Source organism: Periplaneta americana, chromosome 9 (assembly GCF_040183065.1).
Source record: "Periplaneta americana isolate PAMFEO1 chromosome 9, P.americana_PAMFEO1_priV1, whole genome shotgun sequence".
Lineage (NCBI taxonomy): Eukaryota > Metazoa > Arthropoda > Insecta > Blattodea > Blattidae > Periplaneta > Periplaneta americana.
This window is the reverse complement of record NC_091125.1, coordinates 113,231,298-113,251,956: the sequence shown is the minus strand read 5'-3', so window position 1 is coordinate 113,251,956 and position 20,659 is coordinate 113,231,298. Positions and strand designations below refer to the sequence as shown.

The following is a 20,659-nucleotide window of genomic DNA, read 5'->3' as shown; positions in this document are numbered from 1 at the left end:
TATACGCTTATGCAAACACACACATACATGCTATCACTGACCGAGGTTCTGTCTGATTTATCAGAGTGTACTGCTCACATGACGAAATGTGAAATAATTATTGTATACTCGGTACATCTTAGGTCTGAGTAGTGAACTATGTTACTATATAATGCTTTCCACGCGACTTAGTACATAGGTCCCATCTTCTTCGTGGTTATAATATTTTTTCCTGGGCGCATGTAATATTTAACTAACTGTGACTGAATCTTAACATTACAATTAGGCAATGTTGCTTAAGTGCGAATAACTTGTGTTGATCTGGGCTGCTAAAAAGCCGCGATCTGCATTAAGTCGCGTAAAAAGGGGCATAGTCAGTGATGTATGCAATGGAGGGGGAAAGAAACTATCCGTCCTACTCCATTCTCTCTTGGCTTAGTTGAGGTTTTTTCCACGGCTTTCCCTCAACCTATTAAAAGCAAATGTTGTTCACCGCTGTGGTCTCGTGGTAGCGTCTTCACTCCCGAACCCAGCGGGCCGGGATTCGATTCCCCGCTTGGGACGAGTTGCCTGGGTGAGGTTTTTTCGGGGCTTTTCCCTCACTCCTATGGATGAATATCAGGTAACTTTATCAGGCGTATGGAACCCCACTCATTCTCGCTACTTCCTTCCCCCCCCCCCCATCATCCGTTCGTCATCATTCCGGTTGTCTTCCTTGGTTTCCAGATCGTGCCTGCGGCGGCCCTCCGAAGCTGCTGACGCTCTCGGTCTGCCTCCATGGATATGTCAAAGCATGGTAGCTGGTGACCCAGCAGCGGAACCCCTCCCCTCCCGACGGGAGAGGTGGCCTACACCTCAGATCGTTGAGGCTCCGGCAGGGGTGACGTACACCTCAGACCGTTTGAGGGGGGAAAGTGGAAGGGCTGTTGGGAGTGGAATGGTACATGGACTTGGAGGGATAGTGGGACTGGGCGTTAGGATGTTAGCGGTTAGTTCGGTTCGGCGTGGGTGCTGTCGATGGGCTTGCAACTCATTCCAGGGGCGCACAATAGACCAATATATGTTCCTGGACTCATTTCTCTGGCCTTATCACCTTTATCTCACTGAAACGCTAGATAACCTTCGCAGTTGATAAAGCGTCATAAAATAAACAAAATACATACATACATACATACATACATACATACATACATACATACATACATACATACATACATACATACCAAGCACATCAATAAGGATGTATATAACATAATAATACTGTATACTCATACCAAGTATACAGGTAGCCTACTTAGAAATAGGCTAATACTGCTCATTCATTTTGCATTTGAAATTTTTTGAAGTAGGGGGATTAAAGAAAATCGATGATTCTGAGTTGTGTGATGGCAAAATGGATTGTGGCTTATGGTTTGCAGAACGGTTTCAGACAATGCGGAAGTTTTCGAAACTGAAGACTTTTTATTATAACTGCATCATATACCCACGGTGGATTTTGTTCGTTATTGGTTTCATTTCCACCAAAGCACCGACTCGAGAGGATAAAAAGAATGCGGCGGAATAAAGGAAACAAGTCAATACAGACTCAGGTATAAAGTCTGCCAAATTCCGCTGTTTGGTTAGTTTGAAAAAACGTGAATGAAAGTAAAATACAATACATCAGTCCCGTTACATACGCGCTGCGTTATTTAAAGATAAATAGGATTTGAATTGAGTTTAGAGAGACAAAAATACGAATTATTATCAAAAGAATGGAAATACCTAGCGTAGTTTTAAGCTTAAAACTCATACGTGTTAATTAAAGTTGCTAATGGTTAGAGGAACATTGAAATAGACGTGAATATTTGAGTTTATTATAATTCCAATGAGAATTTTCATTTGTGTCAGCAAAACATTTCAACTTTAATGTAACCAAATAAGTAATACCGTAATATTATTTTGTTATCACTTCATCATAATTATAATTCATCATTATTATCTATTATATCTTCACAATATCACTTTTAATTTTTAGTTAATCATCATCATAATCATTATAAACATCAGCGTACTGTAACAATCATTATCATCTTCTTCACTATATTCCTTTTTGTCTTCACTTTCTTATTCATCATAATGTTCAACTTTTTTCTTTTTGGTACGGAGGAGAGTCCCACTGCAGCCTTTAGTGTACTTATGGACCGTCTCAGGTATCTGTAGAGTAGAAAGACGAAACAAAATCTCTGCGCAAGTGGTAAGTGGGAGGGCTAGGGCCAATGATCGCTCTGGGGGTAGGTGTTGGTTGAACGAAGCTAGCAATCGCTTGCAGGGATTCGATCATTTCTATCTGAACTCTACCTTCTACCACGACCTCGAGCTGATGCTGCTCGCAATGCACTCCGGCACAGATAGACTCCGCCCCCACATGCGTGAAGTTACTCCACAGATTCCTGAGAAGGACCATAGTCGTATTTTGGCTTACGCCTCCTGTAGTGAAAAATCATTCTTATAATCCTAACGGTAGCTTTTTTTTTTTTTTGTGAATATCGTAACTGAGCTGTGTAGCGCGATCTGTCGATTCAGACTGTACGTCAAAAGGTTCCGGTGGAGTCTCACTAAATTCCTCTACCTTTCCCTCCCGAAAGCTGCTACGCCTTCTCAAACTAGTGCCATCTGTACGCCAGTAACAATACTAAATCACATCATACCGTTTTAGGTGAATACTACTGAAATGTTGATAATGAATATTGAAATAGAGAGTGACAGAGTAATGATGCAGGGAAACGGGAGAATCCAGAGAGAAACCATCAGCAGCTTTGACTTCGTCTATCACAAATACGACTCCACCATCGCCGGGATTCGAACTCCATCTGCAGTCATGTAAACGAGCGTTCTGCTGAGCTACTAAGGCGGACAATCTTTTCTTAAATTTCTGTCATTTTTTCTTTTCCTTTTGTTTCCTTTCCTATCTTCTTCTTCTTCTTCTTCATCATCTTCATCTTCTTCTTCTTCTTCTTCTTCTTCTTCATTCCTACATCAAACTCACATTACTCTTCTTTTTATACTTTGATGAATGTCTTTTTAGTTGGTTGTGTAGAACGCTGTATGAACTGCTAGATTATTTAGTATCGATTGAATTAATGCTGGCGAGATGGCATCAGGTGAGAAGAGGCCGATGATTCGCCAGGAGATTATCTGATATTAGTCTTACAGTTGGGGATAACTTTGATTGAGGTTTTGGCTGATACAACCATTATCAGGCAGTACATCTCACTTGACGATATATGTCATAGCAAGTACCTATATAAATGTTGCATACATTTGAAGTCTAATTAGTGAACTATGTTACTAGTCAGCGATATATGCAATGAAGAGAGCAAGAAACTGGCCACCTTAACCCATTAAATTATATCCTGGCTAAATTACCTGAGGTTTCAACCAGTCTCTGGACTGTTGACTGAACATAAATTTGGGAGAAATCTCGGAAAACTAACCAGATAATCAGCCCAAGCGGAAATCGAACCCACACCTGAGCGCAGGTCTAAATTACTATACAAACATGTCTACCGCTTGAGCTATGCCGGTTGTTAATACCATAATTGGTATTGTTGGAATTTGAGTGAATTTTTTCATGTGTACTTCATTTCTTCAGACTGTAAATATTTAATTACTCTCGGATTTTACGCTTTAAATCTGACTCAAAGTCAGTATCAATCTATACCATAATCATGATGATACATTATTAGTATGATTACAATTATTTCTTCTCAATTATTTTCCATACATGTCGCGCGACAAGTGATGTTTTCCTCCGGTCATTTTACTCTTAAGCCAGACTCTCAGACTGTTGTCTGACACAAAGTCGGCCACAAAACATTGATTTTATGCCACAGTACTCGCCCCGTCTCTCTCTATGTACGTACAGTACAGTAGGTATATCCTTTCGACCGTGATCCTACGTACTCCTACATACGAAGTTGATGAACAGTGAACCATTCCACTCTTGGAGCTCTTCATAATAAAATTACTGCATTATAGAGTATAAGTTAGTACTCGTACATATTATATTCTCTTCGTTTTCATTCACCCATTTCTTGAGTAGAACCGTGATTGCAAGATGAATACTTCAGGTACAGAATTATTGAAGACGCTCTTTCCAACAGTACCGATATTTATTAAATATTTTAAGCGTGGATGTTCAATTCTAATGATAATTTTTTCTTACTACAGTAATATTATTTAATACACACATCTCTTCCGTAGTAATTGAAGTCTACTTGCACTGCGGAACCTGATAATCTAAAAGAAGTGAAATATTGGGACTGAAGAACACACGTTTGATGCCAAATATTGGAATGATTCACAGCGACTTTGGAGCTATGCTAGAAATCGAACCTCTACAACTCACCCACCAATATCTAATTTAATTAATATACTAATGGATTTCCCCGACTGTAAAAAATTAGATCTTTATTTAAAGAATCAGTATCGTTAAGGTAACACATTCTTTATCATTATAGATTTTACGGTTTCGTAATAACTGAGTCGTTTTCTACGCTGATAACCGGAGTTAGAACCCCGGTGGGTCCAACTGGAATTTGTGTGGACAAAGACGGCGCTTAATCGTAGGTTTTAGCGGGACACTCTCATTTCCCCTATTGAAATTCTACCACTACTCCATTTATCATTTATCATGCGGTGCTATGTAGTTCGCCTCCATGGTGCACCAAGGGCAACGCCTAATGGAGGCTAAAAGAACTACAACTTTGGCACGTAGCCCACAGATGTGGACGCACGGATCCGTCATTAGATACAGAAAAAGAAAAGTCTTCAGTTTTCATTCAAAAGAAGTTAATAAATTAAATAAGTTATCATATCACTACACAAGATGAGAAAGATTTTTTCTTTGCTATAGTCCGTAAAATGGATATTCTTCTGAATTAAATATGTAATGTAGTACCTGACTGTAATTATAAATTGTATGATTTAAATAGATGTAGGCTATGTCATTAATTTTTCACAAATTCACATAAAACAGCTAGGCCCTATTCATTGCAATCATTTCCAACGTCTTAATCTTTTTAGTGTCGGTCTGCTAAGTAGCCTACTGTAATGCCATATCATTTTTGTTGAAAATCCATGCATTATAAAAAAAAGTCTATCCACTACAAATTTTAAGATACAACTCGAAAAGAGTTAGGTATAGTTAGGAGTCATTTATTAATCTCGAACCACTCCTTAAAAGTATTTTAGGTTCCCTAGAGCGCGCATAACATTTTTAATTTCGCATTACAAGAAACCGGGTTACTAGAATCGCCCGTGACCTTATTCGCAGTGACTGCGGGAGTCACTAAATTCTAGAATGGCAGGCCGGTACTAAAAGGTTTAAAAATTATTTTAAGTGTTTAGGGACCATATTCATAGACATTCTTAGCGCGGGCTTCCGGTGGATGATCAGCGAACTAACGTTTTTCGTATTCATACACAAGTGTTAGCGATATGATATATGAATCCTGTACAAGAAATCAGTCGATAGCTGGGGCTAGTTTAGCACGCTCGCAGCGCGGACTAGCGAAATGTCTATGCATAGCACCCCAAATGTCTTATTTGTTTGTGTTGAGATTTTGAATATTTATTTACTTATAAGGTAATCAGCAGTATTATAAAATCAGGCCAATTATTGCTTAGTGGAGATTTGAGCGCATCGTTAGAATTAGTGACAACGACTTCGAGATGTTCTGCATAGCTTTTAAATTAAGAAAGTATTACGAGTACGGTTTTCGACTTCGTCTACAGAAAAGTGAAGATTTCACAAAATGTCGTATAACTACATTTATTTTCTTATATTTTATGTAATGGCTTATACACGATCAGTTTAAAATAAATAGGAAAATTTTTATCCGAAGAAATGTCCAAATACGAGCCACAATTTCTAAGGTATTAATAAATGGAGATATTCACTATGCCATTATGCTAGATAACTTAATTTTTTCTACAAAAAGCCCCTCTTTCGTTCTGCTTAATAATAACTTAATTTCAACGTGAAACGTTTTGGGACGAAGTGATTAAAATGTTACGAAAATTTCAGTGTATGACATCAGTTGCTTAGCAACGGCAATAAATTAAGTTGCACAATTCTGAATTCTTTTGCTTGATAACGGCATTATTGCTTAGCAATACATCATTTATATGAAACATAGTAATCTCATTGTAAGTACAAATTGATCCGACCATCAGATTCGAGAGGCATCAGAATCAACCTGAGGAGATTAATCTAGAATTCTAGAGAAAAGGAGAATTTATGAACCCACTATCCCTTATTACAAAACATCATATAAACTCAGGGATATAGAAGTCAGGGCATGTAGCACGTATGGGCGAATCCAGAAATGCATATAGAGTGTTAGTTGGGAGGCCGGCGGGAAAAAGACCTTTGGGGAGGCCGAGACGTAGATGGGAAGATAATATTAAAATGGATTTGAGGGAGGTGGGATATGATTGTAGAGACTGGATTAATCTTGCTCAGGATAGGGATCAATGGCGGGCTTATGTGAGGGCGGCAATGAACCTCCGGGTTCCTTAAAAGCCAATAAAGTAAGTAAGTAAGTAAGTAAGATATAGAAGTCATCGGATTAATGGTGGGCGCTAGAGGGACCATAACAAAACAATTTGTGTCATTCTGTCATAAATTTGGAGTCCTAACAACAACAATTAAGGAAATTTCTGTTATAGCTTTGAAGGGTTCTCTGCAGATTTTACGGCGACATTTGTATTTCAATTCAAATTATAGTTGAATTTTCTCAGTCTATTTTTTTACCTGTATTTTTGTTTTATAAATTTTCATTAGGGCCTAGGTGAAATATTATCTACTGCAAATTTTAGTTTCTTGTAAACAAACTTCTTGTAAGACATTTTTAATGTCATTTTAAATGTTACTGTTCAACATTCTTTGTCTTTGGCAACCTTACCAAGTTGAGGAAGATATATATGTAGGCCTATATTATATTTAATAAAATAATAAAGGAAACTAATAATCATTAAATCTTCAGTACTCGCTACATAATTTGTGTCACCAGTGTTCGCGCGGATTATATTTGTAATCCATCTCTCTCTCTTTTTTTTAATAACTGAATTAACAGTCAATCAAATCTTTCTCTTTGCCTCATGGAGAACATAGGTTTTAACCATAAACACTGTGATTTAGCTCTCACTTAGCTGTTAATAATGGTGGTGGAGTGGTCTCGAAGTGAAGATTGGTCGATGGAATCAACCATTACTTTGCGTGAACGTAACTACAGTCGCCTGGAGGTCTTATGCTCCCCCAGCCACATCAGGCGCGCCACTGCGAAGCTTTCTCCGCAATATTTAAAGTGAAGTTTACTCTTAATATTTAACTATTACGTTAAGGTTGTGGAGAACTGCCAGCGAGAATTGTATTTAAACGAAAGCTAAATGCAGCAAGTTCAGTAGTAAGTTACCAAAGTTATCAAATGAATTAAGGCAGATATTTGTGTAATCTCATCTGAACTGTGTTTAATTGAGACGATGGTTTGAACTTTATTTAAATTTACTGGAAGATACAATGATAACAAGACGATCGTAATAAATTTTATTCATACATGCTAATAAATATAAGAGTGATATTAGTAAACACAACTCACAGTACTCTTAATGAATAATATCTTTAAATTATATCCAATGTCGAACTTTGATAACCGCGGTGAGAATCTTTCATAGATTTCATAATACAGCAGATATACCGACTTTTCTAGCTCCACTCAGAATTTCTTACATAGGTACTGTACATATACATGAATATAATTGTATATTTTAGCCTATATTATACGTATAGATTCTATTTTATGGTGAATAAAAATCTTAAATTTCGGTATAAATATTTGCATGATTTCGGTATTATTTCGCACAAAACAGAAAACAAATTTGGTCTTATTTCACAATTAAAAAATATCACCTTTTGACTTTTGCCGTTGAAAAATAAATTGGATCGGTGTCTGGTAGAGTTCCCGGGTAGCTCAGTTGGTAGGACTTTGGTACGTTAAACCAAAGGTCCCGGGTTCGATACCCGGCCCCGGAACAATTTTTCCCTCGAAATTATTCAAATCAACTTTACAGGGAGTTATACCTGAAAGCTTGATTTGCACAATACACGTCACTGTTCCTTAACAGAAAGCCACAATTTAAGTCACATGGAATTAGTGTGCACTCAATGTTGGTTGCTTGACGGTTGTCAGCCCATTTTGAGGTCTGTGGATGTAGAGGGAAAAATTGGAGCAGTGTCTGGTAGAGTTCCCGGGTATCTCAGTTGATAGGGCTTTGGTACGTTAAACTAAAGGTCCCGGGTTCGATATCCGGTCCCGGAATAATTTTTCCCTCGAAATTATTCGAAATTATTTAAATTACTGTATATTACTAAAAAAAATAGAGGTCTGCAATTTAATCTTAAAGTTTTTTTTGTATATTTTAACAATATTTACAGTTTTCTATCTGCAATGTTGTGTAAAAAAATTTGTGTTACAGTCTCCCATTCTGTGTCTGAATAATATAAACTAATAGACACCACACAACATTAAGACTACTTCTACTTTATGTTTAAAAATTGTCACTGTAAATCCGGTTAGGGTATTAGATTCATAATTTTGTATTGAATTAGGGTTTGAATATTAAATTAAAAAATTTGTACACAAATATAATTCTTTAGACACTTGAAATTAAAATGACATAAAATATCAAAATCTCTCTTGAAAAATACTCATTTCGAATAAATTAATACTAAAACAAAAATTTCGCGTGAACTATAGATCTACACATAATTTCGCGTTATTTCGCGAGTTTAAACTTAAGATATTTTGACATGGAAGGGCTTGCCTTTATCAACTGAAAAACCGTACTTCGCGAATCCGTGGTTTGTGAAAACTAGGTATCTATAATTATACGAGGTATAAAGACGAAGAATGTTGATAATGTTCTATCCCTCATCACAGAACTTCTTTATACTCATTCTCCTACACCGTAGAAATACCTCGCCTCTGGAATTCGTTACCTAATGGCGTCAGAGACTGCCGGACTTCATCACAATTCAAAATTAAATTGGAAAATGTTGTCTTATTTAATGGTTTTTAGGTATTGCTAGAAGTGTCTCTTTAGTCTCAACTGAGATATAGAAACTCGACCGGAACTGTAGAGAACGACCTCTGTTTATGACTATTATTAATTACTTCGTCAATATATCAATAACAATAATGCCACATAGATAAATTAAAACCGGTGTTGTTCTTCATGCAGTGAATGTTGGGTATAAAAATAACAATAATATTTACAGTCTATTAGAAAAAGTGTTGCAGCACTTATAGGTTACTGCTTTTTATTTTAGCATATAGACTACTTTTATGTTATGCCTTTAAACTAGTCATTCAAATTTCTATCAGTTCGAAATGAATCCGTCGTTTGTGAAAATTAGATATCTGTACAGTATTTATAAGATCAATTGGATTTCTATCTCCTTATATTCTTGGTGAAGTAAATCTATATTGCCCTGATGCGAGATCCTGACATTTGAGAGAATTATTATTTATTGCCTATTACTAATGTCCCATTATAATTTATCATTACCATTATCTAATAATGATTTAAATTGTATAGTTTACTTATCACCATTAACGTGAAACAGGATATGAAAATTTTATTGGTGTTTTAATTATTGAAGACAGATTTATGAGTTAAAAAGTGGATCAGAAGAATCTATATGATATGAACGAGTTCTAGAGGCCTAATTATGGCGATGAAACATTTGCTTTCAATTGAAGAAAATATCTTTCCCAATAATTTAAACGACTATTTGCGAAGACATATATAATAAATTTAACAATATTTCTATTCCTGGCAATTGTCCCAGATCACTCTCGGTAGGAAATATGTCTTTCAATTTGCAGTCGAGTTCTTTAACGTATGTGGCACGAGGATCGATCAAAGAAGGCAATGAAATATTTATTTTCAATTTTAAAACTTTCTTGGAGACACGTGATGTTATGCCAGGAGTCAGAAGATTTTTTTTTCTATAAGAACGAGCATTAATTCCTCTCAATCTATGGCGCTCAATAGTTCGATGCCAGGCTTTGGCCTCAGTTTATATCTGGATTCTATCAAGGATTGACACATTTTTAGATGGAGAGATGAGGGACTTCCATGAATTGTGCTCAGCACAATGCCGGCATTCACTTAAGGGAAGTGGATAGTGAAGATAGACTTTCTGGGTGGTATTCATAGACATGTCGGAGCACGCGCTACGAGCGTACTAAGCTAGCCCCGGCTATCCACTGGTTACTAGTACAGAATTCAAATCATATCCTATCGCTAACACTGGTTTATGAATACGGAAAACGCTGATAATCCACCGAAAGCCCGCACTAAAAATGTCTATGAATACGACCCTCTGACATTAAAAACTTCAGGATTTTTATAGATTAAATGTCTATGTGTGAGTCATATTACTATGAGTACTTTTAGTACCTAAAATTGTCTTTTTAAAACGTTCCGCATCAATTGGAATGCGAAGTAAGATATACTGTTGTATTTTTTATTTAACATTTATAATCCACGTCCTACCTCTGATTGAGGTTCTGGCTGATATATTCAGATACGGAATTAAAATTTGGAGGGAGTCTTGATGGAAGTCCACCTGTATGTAGGCAACAATTTCGTACGACTTTCCATAAGTAGTTTATACAGGGGCTCTTGTTTACTGCACATGCCCAGTGTGTCGTAAGCGAAAAAATACAATAAGGGAGCTCCAAATTTTATTTGTGTATGTGTAGGCCGACATCTCTTACTAGGCAGTACACCTCACTTGAAGATATGTGTCAGAGAAAGAACAATTATTGTTTATAGACATCTGAAGTCTAATTAGTGTAATATGTAGCTAGTCGGCGATGTATGCAATGGAAGAGGATAGAAACTGACCAACCTAACTCATTAACTCCTGGCTTAGTTTGCCCATAAGTGGTGCCTTGTTGATATCATTTGCCTGTCTTCGGACAGTTGGCTAAACAACAACAATAATCTATGTCCATTTTTCTCAAAAATGGCAAAAGCTAGAGTTCTCAAACTTAAAACACATCTAGTAACTTAAGTATTGTAGTATATATGTGGAAAACGCTTATTATAATAGATCTACAAATAATTATTGAGATATGATCAAATTACTTTTAAATATATATATATATATGTGTGTGTGTGTGTGTGTGTGTGTGTGTGTGTGTGTGTGTGTGTATGTATTGAAATTGTTCACCCTAAATAAGCCAACCTTTATCAGTAGAAACAGGAGTGACAGGAAAATGTGTAGGCCTACACAAAATTTTGATTCTGAACATTTCACGTTTGTGAGGAAATTGGGCAGATATTGTTCAATTCTTTCATTATAATTTTCGTATTAAATATTTTTCAAGTGACACAAAAATAATACACATATAGGCCTACATAAAATACAGTGTTTAAAATATGTGTAAAATGTTATTGCATTATCTCATCTACTTTCTGGGAAATCTGATTTCCTATCGAAGAAAGTAAAAAATGTCATATCCGGGAAACTGAATTTACAGATAACTAACTACCTGACAGTCAGGTTAGCTTACGGCTCTTCAAAAGAATAAAATTATTATTTAGGTCACCTACAATTCGAATAATGAAATGAAACGTTACACAGATATTTCTGATAGACCAAATGGTTTATTTGTGAGAAAATTTAAAAATGGTAAAAACTGAAATGTTTCACCAAAAATCAGTATCGCATATTACCCTTAATGAAAGTGACTACAGGTATTCATGAAACATGATTAAGCTGCAAAATCTTAAATCTATTTAGTGAAATATGTTACTAATCAGCGATGTATGCAATGGGGAAGGAAACCAATTGGCCATCCTACCCCATTATCTTTCGGTTTAGTTGCCTCATGAGTGATACCTGAAGTTGCAAGGGTGAGTTTGGCTATGGTTCGCACCACTCAGTTCCCTTAAAACGGTACAGGTCGTAACACATACATACGTACGTGTAAGGGAAAGGATCGAACCCACGCAACGTTAAAGCTGTACGCTTCAGATACTGTGCACACCATGACTGGTTCCACATTTTACTTACGAATATTATAATTATTTATTATGAACGTTTAATCGTTATAATTAAGGATCTTAAATGCACGACAAGTTTTTAAACCAGTGTTTTCAAGAGACATTTAATGAGTAGGCAAGCAATTTACGTAACTTATCACATAATTATTATCTCTTACAAAACTAAGTGTCACGGGCTAATAACTTATCAATTGAAGTTTAATTAAACCGAGCATGCAAACTAGTTAAAACCGTAGAAGAAATGGGAAAATAAAAAATAAGAATTAAAAACAAGATACAGTATGATAGTTAGCCCCGTAATGCTGCACGAGATATGATCAAAATGAAAAGCTTTTTTCCTAACCAATCGCAAAGAAAGTTGTGTATTATGTAGATAGATGAGATGATGCGCTGCGACTGTTCGGGGCGTGGCTGTAACAATGAAGCAATTGAACTTGCGCAATTTATAATTAGTTAATTTCAGAAAGTTCTGGGGGTTGGTCTGTATCTCATTCACTTTCATAATTACATGTAATTATTAAACGGCTTTTCCCCTCACATATAAAATTCAGGATACGCTACTAATAAAATTTAATAATTTTCGTCTGCTACTGAACTGCAGTTGACCACGAGGGTCCAGAATAGAAAAGAATTGTGCAATTTTATAATTTAAATAATGAATTTAACCATAAATTATAATAAAAAATTAAGATATTTATATAAAACTTTCAATTTCTGAAAAAAATAATATATATACATATGTATATACATAGCCTATATACACAAAATTGAATATTATAAAAGGTTATGTTAACAAGAATAATTCAAAATATTAACTTCCAAAGTATACAGTAAATGGTGGTGAAGAATCCCTAAGGAATCTTTTGTATGTATTTATTTATACTGCAAGTGGGCAACCACCCGGTGGCAGTGGCATATACAATATAAACACTACACAATAAAATTTCAATACACAATATAATTATACAATACACAACACAATTATATACACAACACAATAAGAATCACAATACAATTTAACACAATAATTACAATTAATAATGAAACATAAAATACCTAATTTTACAATACAACCTACATATGTATAGGCCCTACATAAGTTTCAATAGTCTTTCACTTTACTCTCATCTCACTCACTGTTGTGGCACTATGACGCATTTCACTGACACTTTAGGACACATTTCACTGACACTCTATAACACATTTCACTGACACTATAGAACACATTTTATTGACGCTATAAATTATCACTGATCGGAACTATTCACTGCACTGTAAAACCATAACTTCACTGATTCACCTCGCTTCACTGATACAACAGTTCAAATAAGACAGATAATTACATCCTTATGCATACTTATAAACAGAACTATAAACAGAACTACATTTAAGCTAAACATTTCTAGTCTAAGACTCTCTTACATGCTGTTTTTAAATAATTTACAATTCAAACGAAGGGAGTAACTCGTCAGGCTAAATAAATACATGTCACCTTAAAAAATTAAATGTTGAATGTCACCTTAATTTTAGTTTGCACTTTATACACAACTTTTTAAGTTATTCTTGAATCTCCTTAAGGAAGAACAGCCCTAAAAGACCGCTACAGGTAGGTCATTCCAATCATTTATAGTTCTATTTAAAAATGAGAATTTACCTACATCCGTTTTCTTTTTCCTACATTTGATTTTAAAATCATGATCGTTCCTACCATAGTACGTTGGCTTTTCTAACAGAGCCGTTATGTCTACCCATGCTTTCTGACGTAGATGTGCTCTATAAAATGATGTTATTCTAGTTTTCCTACGTCTGTTTTCCAAAGTTTCCCATTTAAGTTCTTTTATCGTATCGTTTCCATCTTCTCTTTTACCTTTAACAAATTTCGCTGCCCTATACTGGATTCTTTCTAGGGAATTTACCTGATATATTCTATAGGGATCCCAACATGTATATATAACATCAATAATTATTTCTTGCAAAGAATTTACCATGAAACCTAATTCTATCAAGATTTTATGGACAAATTTTGTAACAACTCCTCTGGCTCCAAACAATAAACTGTATACTTTACAGTTATTTAAAGGGTTGTTATATTTTGTGCTTAGGTAGGGGAGACAGTCTTCGTAAATTTCTCTCTTCTTTTGATCTACTTCTTCGGCTTGCATTATCCTTTTCTCAAATCTTATAGTTGGATCAAGAACATAGGCCTTCTGATGTTCTGTATCAATTGCAACAATATCAACAATTCTGTTGGATTTGTTGATATACAATGTACTTCTTCAAATACTTACCATTTCCGAGAGCATAGTAAAGATGCTGAACGAAATCTATGATGTCCTGAGTTTCTTTGAAGTTCTCCTTTAGAGCAGAGCCTAATACTTGTGCAAGTGTTTCAATCTCGCTACAACCGGTGTGGCGGCAGCGGGTAGTGTTGAGACTTCTTGGAGTTACTCGTACAGCAGTGTTGTTACATGACATTTTTAAAGTATACGTCTATATTATTTTTAACAATTATGAATAACAAATAAAGTTCCGTTCTTATAAATTTCGTGCATTACATTATTTACAGTAACAAACATTTATCTACAGACATATCTCGTGGGTAATGATTTGGATTTGGCTCTAAAGCTGCGCTCAGGCGTGGGTTTGAATCCCACTTGGGCTGATTGTCTAGTTGGGTCTTTTTAGAGGTTATTCCTAACAGTAAAGACAAAGCAAAGTCAGAAAATCCTATGAAAACTCCTCGAACTCATATAGGCAATTATAATGTCGCTATCATTAATAATTACACAGACACTAGATTGTCGCGCAGTTGATATAGCGTCGTTAAATAATCGATGAAGATACAATCACTTCGCTAGATCATTGTGTATTTTAATTTAGCGAGTATGACATAGGTTGTTCAGAAATCTGTGGAAATATGAATTTTATTATTGCGAAGACGTTGATGATATTGATGTTAAATATTGCTTGTTATAACTAAGACTTGAATTCTAATTCTAATGTAGGATTTGATGCTGCGTCGTGCTGACCTCTCACATGGGGAAGCTCGCTTTGTGTAGATGTCAGTGTTAAGTTACGAGAACTTCGGGAACAGACTAAGGTCTTTTAAGAAACTGTAAAGCTTCTTAAAATATATGGAATTACCTCAATAATAACTGAACTTCTAAATTTTCAATAATTCATGCTATTTTAACGTTGACGTCAGTAAGAAATTACGTAGAGCTATAAAATGTAGGTAAACTTTCGTACAGTGCTAAATTTAAGTGACGTAAACTGCCAGTTAATTATTTATAATTGAAAATGCAGCAACTATTCTACACAAAAACGCCATTACCAAAATCTACATATTTTATATACTGTCCAATAAACTGCAGAATAAATTCGTGAATGAGGCTAATGTATTATTTTAGACAGGACGACAGATAAAGTGATCAATTTTGCATTAATATTCTACAATCCATTATTTCCCTGAAGAGAGTATTTCCTTCTAGGTCGCATTACAATTCCCACAAGTCTCGACACAATAACAACCAGTGTTGCCACTTTCTGACTTTACGCTTTTTAAGAGTGGACCCGTCTAGGCTATATGAAACCAAGAGTTTAAAACAGAATGATGTTAAAAAAAATCCTATATTACTACAGTGTAGAGTACACCGAACTACACCTTATCGTAAGTACAGTATTTTTCAAGACTGATAGGCCTATACAGAATCGTAAAGGATAAAGCATAAATTACGACTTACGTTTATAACTTACAGAAATAAAGAACCCTCGAATGCGTCATACGAGAACAGCAGTAATATTTGTTATTGTAAGCGATAAGCGAAATGATTTTAAAATATAAATAGGAAGGAGACGTTTGTAATAAGCAAAGGCTTTATTGTCATGGAATGAAAAACAGTTTCTATGCAGACAACTTATTCCAGCCTTTGAAAATATAATTTTATAAACTATACTTAGCTACGATTCATAAATACTTAAGAGCAGCCTTTTTATTTATAGATGATCTCATTACTTCCCCGTATAACTTAAACATTTCTAAGATTCTGAACTTCAGTAAAATTGAGTTTTAACTATTTTTCCTCATGTTTGATGACGTATCACAACATATCGACGAACTGCGGTTTTGTTTGTTTAGTCAACTGTATGAAGACAAGTCTGAACCTGACGGTACTGGCTTTAAAAGAGGTGACTGTATGCATTAACATAAGTAAATACAGGGAATCTACGTAAAGATTAATTTTTTGGTCCTACAGAATACGTCTGTTACGGTAACAATTAATATTATACATACTTACTTACTTACAAATGGCTTTTAAGGAACCCAAAGGTTCATTGCCGCCCTCACATAAGCCCGCCATCGGTACCTATCCTGTGCAAGATTAATCCAGTCTCTATCATCATACCCCACCTCCCTCAAATCCATTTTAATATTATCCTCCCATCTACGTCTCGGCCTCCCTAAAGGTCTTTTTCCCTCCGGTCTCCCAACTAACACTCTATATGCATTTCTGGATTCGCCCATACGTGCTACATGCCCTGCCCATCTCAAACATCTGGATTTTATGTTCCTAATTATGTCAGGTGAAGAATACAATGCGTGCAGTTCTGCGTTGTGTAACTTTCTCCATTCTCCTGTAACTTCATCCCGCTTAGCCCCAAATATTTTCCTAAGAACCTTATTCTCAAACACCCTTAACCTATGTTCCTCTCTCAGAGTGAGAGTCCAAGTTTCACAACCATACAGAACAACCGGTAATATAACTGTTTTATGAATTCTAACTATCAGATTTTTGGACAGCAGACTGGATGATAAGAGCTTCTCAACCGAATAATAACACGCATTTCCCATATTTATTCCGCGTTTAATTTCCTCCCGAGTGTCATTTATATTTGTTACTGTTGCTCCAAGATATTTGAATTTTTCCACCTCTTCGAAGGATAAATCTCCAATTTTTATATTTCCATTTCGTAGAATATTCTGGTCACGAGACATAATCATATACTTAGTCTTTTCGGGATTTACTTCCAAACCGATCGCTTTACTTGCTTTAAGTAAAATTTCTGCGTTTTCCCTAATCGTTTGTGTATTTTCTCCTAACATATCCACGTCATCTGCATAGACAAGAAGCTGATGTAAGCCGTTCAATTCCAAACCTTGCCTGTTATCCTGAACTTTCAATATTAATTGTAACAGACGTATTCTGTAGGACTAAAAAATTAATCTTTATGTAGATTCTTCGAGCAACAGTGCATATTACTGCGGAATCCCGACCACCAAGTCACTCAACTGAGTGCGCTCTTTGTATAATGGCAGTTGACTAATATAAAAATGTCAACATACATGTCGAACTTGGAGTCAGGCCACAAAGAGAAAAACAATGGAGGAGGGAAGGGATTAGATCCGATGCTGTGGATTGAACTTCGGCGAAGCTCAATGGTTAGAGCGCTTGGTATGTACAATCAAGGACCCGGGTTCGATCCCCGGCGGCGGAGCGAATTTTTCTCCTCTAATATTAATTGTTACCGTAACAGACGTATTCTCTACGACCAAAAAATTAATCTTTACGTAGATTATTCGATTTTTTTTCATTTTATTGGGTTATTTTACGACGCTGTATCAACATGTCAGGTTATTTAGCGTCTGAATGAAATAAAGGTGATAATGCCGGTGAAATGAGTCCAGGGTCCAGCACCGAAAGTTACTCAGCATTTGTTCGTATTGGGTTGAGGGAAAACCCCGGAAAAACCTCAACCAGGTAGCTTGCCCCGACCAGGATTCGAACCCGGGCCACCTGGTTTCGCGGCCAGACGCGCTGACCACTACTCCACAGGTGTGGACAGATTATTCGAGAAACAGTGCATATTACTGTGGAATCCCGGCCACCAAGTCACTCAACTGAGTGCGCTCCTTGTATAATGGCAGTTGACTTAGTATAAAAAGTCAACATACATGTTGAACTTGAGTCAGGCCACAAAGGGAAAAACACTGGAGGAGAGGGATTCGATCCTGTGCTGTGGATAGAACATCGGCGTAGCTCAATGGTTAGAGCGCTTGGTACGTAGAACCAAGGACCCGGGTTCGATGCCCGACGCTGGAGCGAACTTTTCTCCTCTAATATTAATGAATACAGGGAAGGGGGTGGCGATAATTCCAATAGAATCAGTAATTATTTATAAAAATTAGCTTCAAAATGTAATAGAAAATAACACTGAGCTTATAAAATCTTGAAAGTATTACAAATAACCTCTTAACATACAACTTAACTTAAACATACACTAATAGAAAGTTATTCCTATCTTACTACCCTGCATTATTTAAAAAGTGAGACACAGTTAACAATGTTATCCGGAACTCACAAAGGAGTCACAGCTTCCCACACTTTCGCGTGTTGTTCAGTCTAATACAATTTGAAACAGATACTGATCTTACACGTGTCTCCTGGTTCAAAATGTCATACCCATTCAGAACTATTAGAAGTTGTTGACCGTTTTATATAAATTAATAATAGTTTCATTAAAATTACCTGAGTAGCCTAAAGGAACTTTCATCGTATTCATGTAATTAAATGTAAACTAAATAAAATAAATTTTTCGGGACTATAGCCTACTAAATTCACGTTTTAACACTTTTATTAACGGTATTTATTTATTTATTTATTTATTTATTTATTTATTTATTTACTAGTTTGCTAATAATTATAACATAACATATACTATATATAGAAAAAAACTTTAGCTCGCCCCTGAAAGAGGAGAACTCGTGCTCAGGGGAGGATTCCTAAATTGAAATTAATAAGTATACAATACAATTTGTCTTATGTCTACTATGCGATTATAGTATATAAATTTAAATTTACAATTTTTCAATTTTTGTAAAATCCATACATAACTTTTTTAATTTAATACTAGAACTATTAGAATTGACAAGATTAGGATATTTAAATATAAATTTGTTATATATTCTTGGGCCTAAATTACTACTATGATTAAATACGGTAACAGTGTTGCATTTTGGTTCAAACAATCTTAACGAATTCATACTTTTTGTTTCATAACTATGAGAATACAATTCAAAATTATTTCGATTTTTATGTATGAATTTTATTAATACAATATAATAAATTTGTCTTACGTTAAGTATATTAAAGTCTAAAAACAAATTTTGAGATGGAAAATCAATAGGTTTATGAAGACATATTTTAATTATTTTCTTCTGTAATAAATAAAGTGGATTAAAATTGGATTTAAATGAGCTACCTCATACTATAATTCCATACATAATTACCGATTGAAATAAAGTTAAATATAATGTGCGTAATAAACTTATTGACAAGTAATTCCTCAATAAAACAAAATAATATACTATTTTACGTAATTTATTACAAAGGTAATTAATGTGTTGGTTCCATTTTAAATGATTATCGAAAATTATCAATAAAACAAAATAATATACTATTTTACGTAATTTATTACAAAAGTAATTAATGTGTTGGTTCCATTTTAAATGATTATCGAAAATTATGCCTAAATACTTAAATTCAGAGGACTCTTTAATAATCGGACATTTACACTGTATAAGACAACAATCAGAATTATGTAATTTAATACTTAATATAGATGTAGGAGGTTTGTTACATTTTTCAGATAATGCCATAACGGTTCGTTCCGGATGCGTACCTGGCTTAAACTGGCCCACTTTAAGCGCTGTTTTAATATTATATACAGTATATGACATATCAAAGCTACTGCGATAGGCTATTTACGTCTCTCCACTGATTGAAAAAAAAAACACTCGTAAAATATAGATATCATTGAAAAGTAGCTTTAAAGTTCTATTCTGTCTCATAAAATTGTGTTTGTGACTCACATTTTACGAAATCTGTGTTAAAAGAAAACACTGCTATTATTAGGAAAGCAAAAGTAACCCTCTGTGGAGTTGGTGCTACTAAAATTCTGAACTTGTTGGCGTGTCTGTAGAGTGGAGGGGATATGCAGACAACACGCATACTTAGACTGTTTAGTTAGTTGCCTACTTCCTCGGAGCAGATCGCATGCTGTGAACAGGGGAAGTGAACTGGGTCGCCACTTTCCCCGGGAATCGATCAACGGCCGAACCACTGCCACAGTTCGTCATTAGCGACGGCGCTCGAGACTCTCCGGAAGGAAGGAAGGAACCGCACGGCTTCCTCCGTCGTCGCCATCATCGCCGTCATCCTCTTTCTCGTCACCACTGCCATCACCATCGTGATTATCGCTCTCATCACAATCCCATCGTCACTGTCGACTTCTTCAGTATCATCATTGTCTTCTATAATACAAGTGGTGATAGTTTCTCGATAATTTAATTGAGCTTAACAAATATATGTTGTCATTATGGCAACATACATGAGTTTAGAAACTCAATTAAATTATCACAGAGAAAATATCAAGCACGAATTGTATTCAGTGACATAATTCCGATGTGAGAAAGATGCCATTTTGATTGGAATTTTTATAATATAAGCATGATGTTCATGTTCATGGCAGTGATTTACCTCCTTCATCTTCGTAAAACACT

At 35.4% G+C, this 20,659-nt stretch overlaps 2 protein-coding genes across 2 annotated transcripts in view; one reads left to right on the top strand and one right to left on the bottom strand.

Moving 5' to 3' along the window:
* Positions 1 to 20,659, top strand: part of Ca-beta (Calcium channel protein beta subunit) — an 828,959-nt gene that overhangs the window by 29,295 nt on the left and 779,005 nt on the right. The window lies entirely within an intron of this gene.
* The window catches only part of ab (BTB/POZ-zinc finger protein abrupt), a 243,431-nt gene that overhangs the window by 192,003 nt on the left and 30,769 nt on the right, over positions 1 to 20,659 (bottom strand). The window lies entirely within an intron of this gene.